The sequence below is a fragment of the Saccopteryx leptura genome, chromosome 1 (assembly GCF_036850995.1).
Source record: "Saccopteryx leptura isolate mSacLep1 chromosome 1, mSacLep1_pri_phased_curated, whole genome shotgun sequence".
In the NCBI taxonomy this organism is placed as follows: Eukaryota; Metazoa; Chordata; class Mammalia; order Chiroptera; family Emballonuridae; genus Saccopteryx; species Saccopteryx leptura.
Window position 1 is genome coordinate 144,728,282 of NC_089503.1, and position 14,942 is coordinate 144,743,223.

Genomic DNA, 14,942 nt, shown 5'->3' on the forward strand with positions numbered 1-14,942 from the left:
AGTACAGGGAATATATGTATTTATAGTGTCAGAGAGAGATAATACATTAAAAAGACTGAATCCTGGTTTGAATCCTAGCTCCACTGCTAGTTAGACAAACTTGGCCAAGTTATTTAACTCCTCTGACCTTCATTTTTCTCAAATGTAAAATGGGGACATACACAATAACAGCCTTTAGGATTGCTGGGAAGATAAAATGTTAATGTGTATTAAGTATTTAAAGCAGTGCCTATCTAAGTATTTACTTTCATTTTTTTAAATAATTTTTTTAAATTTTTATTTATTCATTTTTAGAGAGGAGAGAGAGAGAGACAGAGAGGGAGAAGGGGGGAGGAGCAGGAAGCATCAACTCCCATATGTGCCTTGACCAGGCAAGCCCAGGGTTTCGAACCGGCGACCTCAGCATTTCCAGGTCGATGCTTTATCCACTGCGCCACCACAGGTCAGGCCTTTACTTTCATTTTTTAAAATATTTTTTTAATTGATTGATTTCAGAGAGCTAGGAAGGGAGAGAGAGAGACAGAAACATCAATCTGTTTCTGTATGTGCCCTGACCAGGGATCGAACCAACAACCTTTATATCTCAGGATGGTGCTCTAACCAACTGAGCTGTCCCGCCAGGGCTGCTTTTATTTTTTAATGTATTGTAGTTTATTGTTCACCATTTCTTTCCCTCAATAATTTCCCAAAGACAAGGATAATGTCTATTTTGTTCATCATTTGCTCTCTAGAGATAAGCACAGTGCCTAGAACATGACAGACACACAGTAAATGTTGTGTTAGAGAGTACTTTTACATGGCTCAGGGTTCTTCAAAGTCAGAGGAATTAAATAGTTGAGGGAGTACAGGGTTTTGGAGTGAAGCATATGGCCAAGAATGTGTTGTGTTTCTCTGGGTCCCTGAGGAACAAGCTGGGCAGGTGCCAACAGCTGTACCAAGGCCTTTGCATTCTGCTCTATTTGGCAAAACGGAGAAATAGAGAAAAAAAACACACAGGGAATAGGACTGTGGAGAATGCTTGTTATGAGAGGCTGTGTACATGGCTCACAATCAATTCAGGAAATCTATTCCCTTGTTTTTTCCAGCTTCTGTACCCACTCTTCTTGGCTCATGGCCCCTTTCCTCCATTGTTTTTTTATTTGTTTTTTTTTGGTGACAGAAACAGAGAGGGAGACAGATAGGGATAGACAGGCAAGAAGGGAGAGAGATAAGAAGCATCAATTCTTCACTATGGCTCTGTAGTCTCCTTAGTTGTTCATTGATTGCTTTCTCATATGTGCCTTGACCAGGGGTCTGCAGCAGAGCGAGTGACCCATTGCCCAAGCCAGCGACCCCAGGCTCAAGCCAGTGACTTTGGGCTTCAAGCCAGTGACGTTGGGCTCAAGCCAGTGACCATGGGGTCATGTCTATAATCTCACACTCAAACCAATGACCCTGCACTCAAGCCAGCAACCCCGCGCTCAAGCCAGATAAGTTTGCGCTCAAGCCAGATAAGTTTGCGCTCAAGCCGGCCACCTTGGGGCTTTGAACCTAGGTCCTCTGCATCCCAGGCTGATGTTCTATCCACTGCACCACCACCTGGTCATGCCCTTTCCTCCATCTTTAAAGCCAACAACATCAGGCAGAATCCGTCCATGATGCCATCTTTCTGGTTTCCTCTTCCACTTGTAAGGACTCTTGTGATAATTTGGGCTCATTGGTTATTGTTTTCTCTGCCTAGACTATCCTCTCTCCTCAGCTCCTGGATTGGGTTGTGGCTCTCCTATCTTGGCAGCTGTCCCAAGCAACTAGCCACTAGGGTCACTCTAAGCCTGATCAAATCCAAACTCTGACTTCTGAGGCTAGATCCCACAAATATACCCACATTTTGCTGCCACAATGGGTTAGAGATCTTGGGTTGACTAATAAGGTACTTACTTTCTTAAAATGAAACTAAACAAATTTTTTTGTTTGTTTTGAGTAAAAGAGTTTGGAGATTTTTTTAGAATAAAATTAAACAAGCTGCTTGGTGATGACTCAGGCCACTTTTGGTTGAAAAACAACATCTGTGGACTGATATGACCTCAGCATCCCAGCATGATGTTGCTAAGATGAACCAATAGCATCTATTTTCCATTGTATTTGGCAAGTAAGATGATTGATTATGTCAGCATGAAAGATAACATATATATATGCACATGGAGAGTGAAGGGAATGGTCACTGAGACCTTCTCTAGCAGTCAATAGCACAGCTGATGAGTTTTAGGCCACTTTCTCTAAAGGTGTACCAAATTGCAGGAGTCCCTAGGGCCCGATGAAGCCGAGGGCTCTTTTGACTCTGACCACTGCTGATGTCATCCAGGTTTCTGCTTGTCTTGATTAGACTGAGAATAGCCAAACATTGCTCATTGAGACAGATATTGATTTTGGCCAGGAAGTTCTGTCATCAGTAGTAATTACAATTGCTTGTTTTAATTTATTAGATCAGGAAATCTAATAAATTTTCCATGAGTCCTCTCCCTGATTTTTGTTGGTAATAGGATAATCTTACCAAGTTATTTCTGAGAAAACTGGCCCTAAAACAGGACTTAGCTATGAAATGTGAACCGTTGCTTTCCTCTTTGCTGACGTGGTGGGAAACCACTTTCTTAGTTGTATAGTTTTGGGCAAGCAGTTTAACCAAACTACTTAAGTAAGTGCTGGACCTCCTTTTCTGCATTTGTAAAATGAGAAAATAATTGTACCTAGCTGTTGGGGTTTTTATAAGGGTCAACTGAATTTATTCATAAATACTTAGAACATAAGAATACATAGTTGGTGCTTAATAAATGTCAGTTATCATTGTTACTGTTATCACTCATACAAACATGAAAAAGGCATCTGAGACATCTATTGTAGAGAATAAAGATGGGTTCCTTTTAAGGTTTGTACTGAGGCAGTGCAGAGATAAACAGGGATTGAAGAATAACTGACTACAGTAAATTGAATCCCACACATGTTGAAGATAAAAATAAGCACATTTGTCTAATTATAAAGGGTTGCATATTTATTATAGAAAAATGCAATTATACAAAAAGAAAAAACACCCAAGCTCTACAACTCAGAAATACACACTGCTAGCATTCTGATTCTTTTTTCTCCTAGAGCTTTATCTTTGCATCTATAAATACATGTATTTTTTACATAGCTAGGATTTTGTGCTACATAGTATTCTTTTAATTTTATATTTTATTTTCTGTATTATATTTTATATACATGTAATACATCAAAATGATATCATATGACTTTTATGTAATCTATAAAGCATAAATAATATAACAAACATGTGAAATTACTCTAAACTTTAGGCTTCCTCTCTATTCCCTGAGGTAAACATTGTGCCAAATTTTGTGTTTTTTCATTCCCTTGCTTTTAAAATAAAAATAGTCCTATTCATTTTATTCAATAGAAATATATATTGTTGTTTTCTTTTAATAGTTGTAAAATTTGGCCTTTCTGATTTGGGTCTTTAATCTATGTGGATTACAACTTGATGGTGTCTCTTCTTCAAGCTCTTTCTTCTGCATGGAGCTCTCTAACACTTTCCAGCTGACTGGGGTCCCCAGTCTTAATCTTCTGGCCAGAAATCTGGGGTCTTATTTTCCTCCTTCTGCTGTGTACTTCCCTTGATTGTATCTCCATCCAAGGTCAAAGACCAAGCAATGGCAGCAGACAGAGAGAGTGGGAGAGAGAGAGGCAGAGGAAAGCAGGAATTCACTCCACTTTCCTCTTCTGGTTAGAGAGAATGATTCCTTCTATGGGGAACTGTAGGTGCCTGTATGGCCTGCTACCATTGCACTGCTGCCACTGTACTACCCTGGAGGGCTGGGGTGAGAGAGAATGGAGAGAAAAAAGAACATGAAGAGAGTAAAGGGCATCAAATATATGGTGATGGAAGGAGAGCTGACTTGGGTGATGAGCACACAATGCAATATACAGATGATATGTATTGGACACCTGAACTTACTTAATGCTAGTAACCAATGTCAGCCCAATAAACTAAAAAGATTTTAATAACAAAAACAAAAAGAAATGGTTTCCCCCTATTCTCTTAGAACTTTACAATTCCCTTTCCCGCTTCTCAGACCAGAGTCATGGAAACCTCTTGCCACTCTTCTGTTTCTCATCCAGCTTTGGGTTTCTTCTGAGTCTAGGTTTGGTGACACTGGAAAGAAAAAAGGAAAAGGGAAACTCACTGCCAGTTCAGTTTTTAAAGTCTTGACCTCCTTCCACGGTCTTCTTGTTATCTGTCCTTTACATTCAGAATCCTCAGGTAGCTGCTCCGTGCATTCTGTCTGTGGTTTATAGCTGCATTTGGTAACAGTGACAGTCAAGTGTGTTTACTCCATCTTGTCTGGAGCCAGGGCCTCACTCTCATTTCTGAATGGTCATTTTGTTAGGAATCATCTCTAAGTTGATAGTTATTTCTCTCTGCCTTTTTCAACTACTCATTGTTGCTGTTAAGAAATTTGTTCTTAGCCCTGGTCGGTCAGCTCAGTGGTAGAGCATCAGCCCCGGCATGTGGATGTCCTGGTTTCGATCACTGGTCACGGCACACAGGAGAAATGATCATCTGTTTCAGCACCCTTCCTTCTCTCTCCCTCTCTCTTCTTCTCCCGCAGTCATGGTTTGATTGGTTTGAGCACATCAGCCTCAGGCACAGAGGATGGCTCCATGGAGCCTCCACCTCAGGTACTAAAAATAGCTCAGTTGTGAGCATGGCCCCAGGTGGGCAGAGCATCAGCCCCAGATCAAGGGTGCTGGGTGGATCCCCCTGCACTAGTCATCCCATAGCCAGGCTCCAGACAACTAGAGGCAGTGCCTCTACTCCCGCTGGAATTATTTAAAGCAGCCAGTCCTAGGTTGCTTACTCTCCTCTGCCCATTCCTTCCCAGGGAAATCACAAGAGAGGCCTTTGCTCACATTTTCTCCTTGCTTCCTCTGCTTCCTGGTCAATCCTGGTGCTTCCTCGTGTGGCCCTGTGTGCCATGCTGTGCCTCTTGTTTGTAGGGATCTTTGAGTATAACAACTTCTTTCTGCATGACAGTCATTTTGTGCCTGCATTTCTTACCATACCCAATTTAAAACTAATCCTGGGCAACTTTTAAAACCTTTAGGCCTTCTTAATCTATGCTGGATTACTCTTCTCCTCTTGTTCATATTTTCCATCTACTTATTTCTCTGTGCTGTAGTCTGGATAATTTCTTCACCTCTATTTTCCAGTGTAGTGATTCCCTTTTTATTTTTTACAAGTTCCATTTGATTCTTTTTCAGATATGCCTGTTATTCCTTATAGTATCTTGGTTTTTGCTCATATTTCAAATTCCATCATTTATATATTTATTTAACTATTTTCCATTTAGCTATTCTATATTCTGAGTCCAGCAGTCCCAGAATCTGTAGTCTTTAGATGTCTAAGTCTAATGTTTTTTTCCATTGACTGTCACACATGATGGCTTAATTTCTCAAGTGCTTGATTAATTTTAATTGTGAGTTTATTGCTTGACCTTAATTCTGCTGGCCTAAAATGAAGATGGCAGAGCCATGGGGTGCCATGACACAGGACTACCTTAACCTTCCTGTGTAGTGAAGAATCTACCTTCCCTAAGGAGAATCTGGCCTTTTTCTTTAGCTTCTGGAGGGTGACCTGTGCGCTCTTGGAATTTCCTGCCTGATTGGAGTATGTTTGTTTGCTTAGGGGCTTTGGTTACTAGATAGTCAACAATGTGATTTATAATGGGAGTTTTGGGCCACGTGGTATCTATCAGTTTTGCCTCTCAAAGGGACTAGAAATTAAAGGTATCAGCCTGACTTCTGAGAGGAGCAGGAGACGAAATGTCAGCCTAGTACAAAGGAGAAGCATAGTAAATAAGGAGCAGTTCCCTAGAATGGCTGCCTAGTCATGGGAATGCTTGTGTAGGCTCGATGATAACAACAATGATGATAACGATTGTAAGGGAAGGAACAGTGCTTTCTCTTCATCCCTCTCAAGAGCAGTGACTTCTGTCCACCTCTTCAAGGGCTATATACTTGCTAATCTGCTGATGGAATAGAGTGCCAGATACTTAGTGTGGGCAATACGGCTGGAAGAATGTTATCGTTGCCTCCCCTCCCCCTTTTCTTTCTTGTTCTTTCTCATTCACCTTATTGTGTAGAACTGGTAAACTGTCACTCCTTTCTCTTTCATGTTGAGTCCAAGGAGTTGAATGGTTCAACTCAGGGGCACCCTGAGGGTCAGTCATCTCTGTATCCCTCTCCATAAGCACATCTGTGCCTGTTAGTCTCTAGATTCAAGTTTAAGGGGAAGTGGTAAGTTCTGTTAAGTTCTCAAGCAGAATCTCCCTGGGTTTTTTTGTTTGTTTGTTTGTTTTTTGTTTTTGTTTTTGTATTTTTCTGAAGTGAGAAGCGGGGAAGCAGAGAAACAGGTTCCGGCATGCGCCAGATCCACCCGGCATGCCCACTAGGGGGCGATGCTCTGCCCATCTGGGGCGTTGCTCTGTTGCGACCAGAGCCATTCTAGCGCCTGAGGCAGAGGCCACAGAGCCATCCTCAGCGCCTGGGCCAACTTTGCTCCAATGAAGCCTTGGCTGCCACTGTTGCTTCTGAAGGAGAAGGAACAGGGGAGGAGAAGAGGGAGGAGGGAGTGAGTTGCCACAGGTGAGGTTCGTGTAATCAGAATGCAGTTCATTACTAAATACTGGGGCAGGTTCCACAGGTAACTTTAAAGAATATTTCTTTGTGACCCAAGGCAGGTCCAGTTTTACACAAGAGAAGGACATATCCAAAAAGATATTTCTCAGACTGATGTAAAATAGTTTGCTTTCTGTTTTCTTCTAGGAGTTTTATGGTTTCAGGCCTTACATTTAAGTCTTTAATCCACTTTGGGTTTATTTATATATATAGAGTAAGAGAGTGATCCAGTCCCATTATTTTGCATGTAACTGTCCAGTTTTCCCAACACCACTTGTTGAAGAGACTGTCATTACTCCAGTGTATATTTTTACCTCTTTTGTCACAATTAATTTACCATATAAGCAAAGGTTTATTTCTAGGCTATTTGTCCTTTTGATCTATGTGTCTGTTTTTGTGCTAGTACCATACTGTTTTGATTGAAAAATGAGCAAAGGATATGAAAAAACATTTTTCCAAAGAAGACATATGAAAAAGTATTCAACATCAGGGAAATGCAAATCAAAACCACAATGAGATACCACCTCACACCATTCAGAATGGTGACTAAAAAGTCAAGAAATAACGGGTAGATGTAAAGGGTATTATGCTAAGTGAAATAAGTCAAGCAGAGAAAGACAAATATTGTATGGTTTCACTTATATGTGGAATCTAAACAAAACAAAACAAAACAAAACTGACTTGTAGAAACAGAGACCAAAGGGATGGTTACCAAAAAAGCAGGAGTGGGAGGATGGGTAAAAGGAGGAAGGGAAATAGAGTCAACAATATTGTGATGTTTACCTGGTGACAGATGATTACTAGAATTAATGGAGTGATCACATTAAAAGGTATAAAAATGTCAAATCATTATATTGTACACCTGAAACTAATATTAATATATCAATATAAGATTGTATATCAACTATACTTAAATTAAAATTAATTTTTAAAAGACTGGCATACAGCTAAACTTTTCCCACCCATTAGATGAAAAACAGACTCCACATAAAACCTCAGTAGTATTAATGGCATGGACTCCACTATATTTGGTGAGCCAGCAGTTAGGTGACAATGTCTGGCTTTTATTAAATATCCTAAGTAAATTACTTATCATTGGTGGAAATAGAAGTGCAGGCATTACATTGTTATGAGCAGTGAGATCGCAGATAGTGGCCCCCAGACCACGCAGGGGCCTGATGCTGACGGATCTGTGGGTGTTTGTGCCTCAGAGCTGCCTGCTGTAAGCTGATGTGTCTCTGAGGGGAGGTGGAGGATGTGGGCTAACAAGGACGTGCTGTTCCACACAGGACAGCTATCAATTGCTGCTGAGTTCTCATTAGGGACTTCTCGACCTGGCTCTCTGTGGGAGGCAGCCAGTGTTCTCATTCCACAGGGAAGGAAGGTGAGGCAGCAAGAGAACAAAGTCCCATACTGACCCTGGAACACAATTAGGACTGAGATTTGATGTTCCCTCTGCCTCCTACTGGCCCGTTCTGACGCTTGGCAGCTGTTACCTGTTGGCAGTGGGAGGAATGTTCTGTCATCACCAGAACCATTTTTCCCACTAATGAGCCTCTGGTCTAGGCAACTCGGAAAGTAATTGGTTTATCTCTGGCCTTAACTCTGTTCTCATTGAGATGGTAAGAATAGATGTTGATGTATATCCCCAACCCCTGGGCTGTGGATCGGTACTGGTCTGTGGGCCATTTGGTACTGGTCTGCAGAGAAAGAATAAATAACTTACATTATTTCTGCTTTATTTATATTTAAGTCTGAATGATGTTTTATTTTTTAAAAATGACCAGATTCCCTCTGTTACATCCATCTAAAACTCACTCTTAACGCCTGTCTTGGTCACGTGATACATTTATCCGTCCCACCCTAAAGGCCGGTCTGGGAAAATATTTTCTGACATTAAACCGGTCCGTGGCCCAAAAAAGGTTAGGGACCACTGATGTATATGGTTTAGAATGGCTTAGTATGACAGACTATCTGGGCCATGTTATCTATATTTCTGTATAATATTGGATCTTTTACTCACCAAGGATTATGGGTTCAGACAATGAAAGATCAATATTCAGGACCTGAAGAAGCAGATAGGATCTGAACACTGGATGTACTTAGCAACATCCAGGCTTTGAAGAAAAGGTCCAGCATCATTTCTTGGAGATACTGACATTTGGCTTGATGGGTTGACCCTTCTTGGCTATTCTCCCGGAACCAAGTGGCTAAAGGAGGAGGGTGGGGGCTGGGCTGGAAGCAAAGGTGCACACCTGCACAGAATAATAACATTATAGGTACACACACTGCATCTGTTTCAAGCCTCCTCCACCTTCAATCCCAGTGGAGAAACTGAGACAGATCGGTAGTTTTGCCAGGTCCAGAGATAATCATACCCTTTCTGTGTATTCAGGTTATCAGCAGAGCACTGGGTTTGGATTTCTTTTCTGCCCTGTTTGTGAGGAGAGCTGAGAAGAGGCGCCAGGTTTGTCTAACTATCCTTGGGGATGGCAGCAGACATGGCTAGGATACCCCATGCTGCCTCTTATACACCCATCAGGCTTGGTCCAATACCCATCAGACCTTAGGGGACTGTCCACAGGCTTAGATTAATGACATAGGACTATTTCTTTCATCTGAGCATATCAGAAGATTCTACTAAACTAAAGCAGTGTGGTGATGTCTTGTGGGCTTTTTTTAAAAAAAATTATTTTTAAAGTTGACACCAAGAAATTGTTCCCTGGATGATATATGACGCACAGTGTTTTCCAAGATCCCTGGTCATTCATCACAGATCAGGCCACAGGCAGTGTAGGCTCAGCTTGGTCCAGAAACTTGCTTCAAGCCTAATTGTTGATTCACTGGTGGGATCGCCAAGGTCCGGGAGTGACAAGCCTCAGCCCTCAGCGGGGTGTTGCAGCAGAGGGAGATGAAAGGAGATTTGTTATGTCTGAGTGCCAGCAAGATTATTGCAGCCTGGAGACAGCTCTCATATTTACTCTGTTAAGTGTTTGAATATTCTCTGTTGACTTGTGATTGAGACAAATGTGTTGATCTGTCTGTTCATGTTATTAAAAAAAGTAATGAAAGGACTCTTATATAGGCAGAAGCACCAAGGTCCACAGAAAGGCCAGTTAAGACAGCACCTTGGAGCAAAGTGTGAATACATGTATTATCACTGCTGTGCCCCCAACCCCCTGGCATGATTGCAGCTCTTGAGGCAGAGGGAAAGGGGGCAGGGAAAAGACTAAACTGGCATGGCCAGTGGTGGGCTGGGAAAGGCACCAACAGGGAACAATGGGATGTCAGCACCAAATCCCCATTGCAAAGGGGCATACTGACATGCCTGATCTTGCCATGCCTAACCCAGCATGAAATCAGGGCTTCCAGAAGATGGCAAGGGCTCTTGGTTGCATATAAGTGTCTGAGGTATGAATCAGAGGTTTACCTAAGCTAATATAGGGAAGCAAGAACCAGTCCCAAGGAAGGGAGCTGGCAAGAAATAGCTGAGGGAGTTCAGCTCCCATTTTGTTAGGGTGGGACAGGGGGTGGGTTCCAGCCTCACTGGGGTTACATCTAGTAACTTGGGATATAAGGAAAGGTCTACCAAGTAGTCTGACCACACATTTTAGAGGAGGAGGTAAGAACTGTTAGCTTCTGCCGTGAACCCCAGACTGTGTCAGGAGACCATTCCTGATGGACCAGCAATGTAGAAGGAGCTTCTGATGTATTTTCTAACCTACAAGCCTCTGGGCCCATAGCTGGGCTAATCAGGACTGGGCAGCAAGCCCTACAAGGGCCAGAAGAAAAAAGAAAGCCTCTTCTGCAATCTGTTGCCTGCCTCTCTCCTTTGTTCGACAGTGTATCTCTGAGTAACCAATGTCCTCAGTGCAGATTTGAAGGGCTTCTCTCCCTTCCCCACACTGTGCCCTTCTCTCCAGTTACTCTACACAGCATTCCTGCCTTCTTCAAATTGCTTCTCCCTTCGCACATTCCAAATCTTCTTTTTGTCTCTCTGGTGGCTTGTTTGCACCTTCTCTGGGTCTCTGTACTCTGCCCTGCCTTAAATGTAGGACTCCCCAAGGTTCTAGTCTAGGGGTACTTCTCATCTCACTCTCTGTGTTCCTTTGTGTAATCTGATTCATTCCCATGGCTTTTGTGTTAGCCAACTCAGGCTGCCATTACAAAATACCATAACAAAATATTGGTTTAAACAATAGCAGTTTATGTTTTCACAGTTTTGGAGGCTAGAAGTTTAATATCATGGTGGCAGCATAGTCAGTTTCTGGTGAAGACTCTCTTTCTGGCTTGTAAGACAGCTACCTTCTTTCTGTACGCTCACATGGAGTAGATAGAGGAAGAGAGATAGCAAGCTCTCTGGTGTCTCTTCTTATAAGGGCACTAAATCTAATTATCTCCCAAAGGCCCCATCTCCAAATACCATCACATTACAGGTTAGAGCTTCAACACATGAATTTGGGGGAGGGGGGGGACACAATTCAGTCCATAGCAGCTCTTTGTGATTTCCTAATGCATACACTTAGTCCAGGGTTCTCTCTGGAGCAATTTCTCTATATTTCTAACTAAGACAAACTGACATGTAGTTAACCCACACACTCGTTAGGGTCTCACAGAGAACACACCCGCACAAACCAGGCACTTCTGCCATGTGTTTATGACACTACAGTTCTGGGCGTAAGACTTCCCTTGTGGCATTTGGGTTTGTCCCCGCTTAGGCCTGACTTTGGGTAGTCCAGAGCAGAGCTCCACCAGAGGCTGGGCTTCAGAGCACGGAAGTTAATGACATGTATGAGACTGTGGCCACATTTCTCTTCTACTCCAGTTGATTGACTCTTTAAGCCTGTAGTTCTCAGCCCCACCCTCAGGTTTAACCTGAGAGGTTTTAAAAAATGCTGATGCCTGTTCTTCTTTTTGGCCAGAACTGCCACCTTCCAGTAATTTGCCAAAGTGACCAACAGAAAGGGACAGAGAAGAAGCACCGCTATCTGCTCTCTGGGCCTTTTAGAAAACATGGCGCTGTTCCTTTGGCCACATACGTGTGAATCTACAAGAAAGGTGATGTTGTGGACATCAAGGGGATGCACATTGTTCAAACGGAGTGCCCCACTATGTTCCTGTGGACAAGTCCTGCTGGGGGTGAGGACAACGGAGATGCAAAGACCCGACTCGGGGAACCAGGTTCAGTGACGCAGATCCACTTTATTCAGGAAGTAAGCTAGCTTATATACATGGGTTTAGCCTATAGGGTGTTACAGTATGTCCTTCATAGCCAATGGCTGAAAAGATCAGGGAGCTGCGTGGTTGGTGCTAAGTCACTTCCTTATAGCGGGGAGCTTCCTTCCTGGGTGTGCCCAGGACGCTTCTGGGAGCTGGAGTATTCTCACAGCATTGCATCAGCCACAGCTGCTAGGAACGGCTCTGCACTCCACCCACGTGTTCCCATGGCAAACTGGGGGACCCCACAATGTCACCCAGCATGTAGTGGGCACTGCTGTGAACAAGCACGTTAAGGGCAAGATTCTTGCCAAGAGAATTAATGTACGTATTGAGCGTATCAAGCACTCTAAGAGCTGAGATAGCTTCCTGATACGTGAAGGGAAATGATCAGAAAGAGGAGAAAGCCAAAGGGAAAGCTACCTGGGTCCAACTGAAGCGTCAGCCTGCTCCGCCCAGAGAAGCTCTTTGTGAGAACCAGCGGGAAGGAGTCTGAGCGGCTGGCACCCCTCCCTGTGAGTTCATGGCATCAGTGTAAAAAAATAAAGACCTCTGTCCTGTTAAAAAATGTTTCTCTCAATTGAGTAAAAATGTGGTGTCCCTTCCACCCAAAAAAGTATTTTAACAGAATGCTGATGCCAGGACTGCACCCAAGACCAGTGAATCCACTCGATAGAAAGGGCTCCAGGCTCCCACGGGTTACACAGTGAGAGTGGAGACCCTACCTGCTCCAAGCCAGTCCTGAGGACTCATGCAAGGTGTCTTGTGGCTGTTACAGCAAGTTGGGCACCTTCCTTTCTGGAACGTCTCACTTGCAGGGCTGGCCTTCCTTCACTCCCCCCTCAGCTTCTTTTCTGGGTCCATCTGTGCCCTAAATCTTAGCTTGTCTCCTACCTTTGGACCTGTTCCTATGCTTCGGACTTGTCAGATCCTTGTTTCCTGAGTTGACCACGGCAGTCTCTAAGGGCCGCAAATGGGACCTCTTCTCAGATTTTTTCCCCTGGTGGGCTGGTCTGGTCTTGCTTAACCCCATGCCGCCCATCCCTCCCAGCACCAGGAGGGTCTAGAACGTCCTTTGCTCTCTTTTTAAGGGATCACCAGTTACTGCCCATCTGGAGGATGTTCAATACGTGCTGTTGTGTGAGCCCCAAACTGATTTTGGCTGTTATTGATTACTGCTGATAAAGCCAGAAGCTATTTTTAATGATCAATTTCCTCCTTTCTAACAGCTCATTTAGAAAAAGAAGGAAGAGGCATGTGGCATTTGCTGGAGAAGATAAATAATTTATCATGTGGCAGTTTTCTGTGCCTTATTGTAGGTGTACAACACAGACAAGGGCAATGTGCTAACCCCAGAACTGGCTTGGACAAGAGTTTAATTTAGATTGTTGCATCAAATTATGTTTGCTTCCTGCAAACTGACTGCACTTGGAGACCTCTACACAATAGTATATCTTAAGAATTCAATATTAATAAGAACAAGATAAGCAGCACAGTAGAAAAATTGGCAAAGGATATAGACAGGCAATTCACAAAATAAAAAATAAATCCAATAAACATTAAAGAATGCTTAACTTCTCTCATAATCAGGGATATAAAAATTAAAAGATAGTAAGATATATTTTTCAGCAAGCCAAAAATATTAGTAGACAATTAACAGCATAAAAAATGTAAACTGAGCCATAAACATGAAGAGTTGTTCCTTGTTACTAGTAAACAGGAAACTACAAATTTAAAGACATTATTTTTCACTAATCAGATTGGTACAATTAATCTTGGCATGGATATATACAAGAATATATTATATGCTACGGGTGGAATTGTAAATTGTACTGTGGGCAATTTATCAGTTTATACGAAAAAATTTGCCAGTATATGTTAACATTTTTATCAATTTCAGTGTTTATTTTGATTCAGAACTATTTTTGTAACTTTATTTTCACCTGATACATCTAATCAGAGCAGGTTAGAACAACTTTGGGAGCAGTGACAACTGGTAAGCTGTCCAATACAAGATTCTAAACAACATGTCTTATTAACCCTCACCTGCACACATTCAGACACTTCTTGACCAAAACCATGAAATCAATCCACTTGTTTATTTGAAGCATATTAAAAAAGGAAACTAACTAGAACATTTTGGTTTGCCTATTTTAAATAAAAAGCCCACACAATGTTAGGCTTTTAAAAATAAAATTGGAATAATTGTGAATTAGTGTCCTGCAATAGGGATTAGCAAACTATTTGGGCCACAGAGTTTATGTCACCCCCACTCTGCGGTTGTAATATGAATGCAACTAGAGATAATATGTTGCCTGATGAGTGAAGTGGTATTCTAGTAAAACTGTTTATGGACACTAAAAATTGAATTTCACATCATTTGCACATGTTATGGTATATCATTCTTCTTTTGATCCAGCCTCCCCACCCCCCCCAGCCCACCAAGCATGAACAAATGTAAATACCATTCTTTGCTCAGGACCATACAGAAACATGCAGTGGGTTGAATTTGGCTTGCAGGCCTTAGTTTGCCAACCTCTTGTGTACATTATTACTTGCTTCTTAAAAATTAGAAATTGTTTCTAATGCTATTCATTATGACCTAAGAAACTAACCAGTATTCTAAGCAACAGTAACAAAAAAGAGCCACTAAAAGCAAGCAAAGTCAATTCCATTACAATGTTTTAACTTGATTCTTTTGTAAAACAAAGGCTAGGGTTTAAAAAATTCCATCTTATGACCCATTGTTTTGTTTTATAATTTTATTTAAAAAATTAAATTTAATGGGGCAACTAATTAATAAGAGTACATAGGTTTCAAGTAAATATTTCTATAGCACTTGAACTGTTGATTGTGTTGTGTGCCCATCACCCAAAGTCAAATTATTTTCTGTTACTGTATATTTGTCCCTCTTTACTCCCCTCCACCCACTCTTCCCTCACAGCCTCCTAACCACTTCACTTTTATCTATGTCCATGAGTCTCAGTTTTATATCCCACCTATGTGTGAAATCACAC

General features: G+C 42.1%; 1 pseudogene; it reads left to right on the forward strand.

Moving 5' to 3' along the window:
* The window catches only part of LOC136388142 (large ribosomal subunit protein eL21-like), an 83,809-nt pseudogene that overhangs the window by 1,988 nt on the left and 66,879 nt on the right, over positions 1–14,942 (forward strand).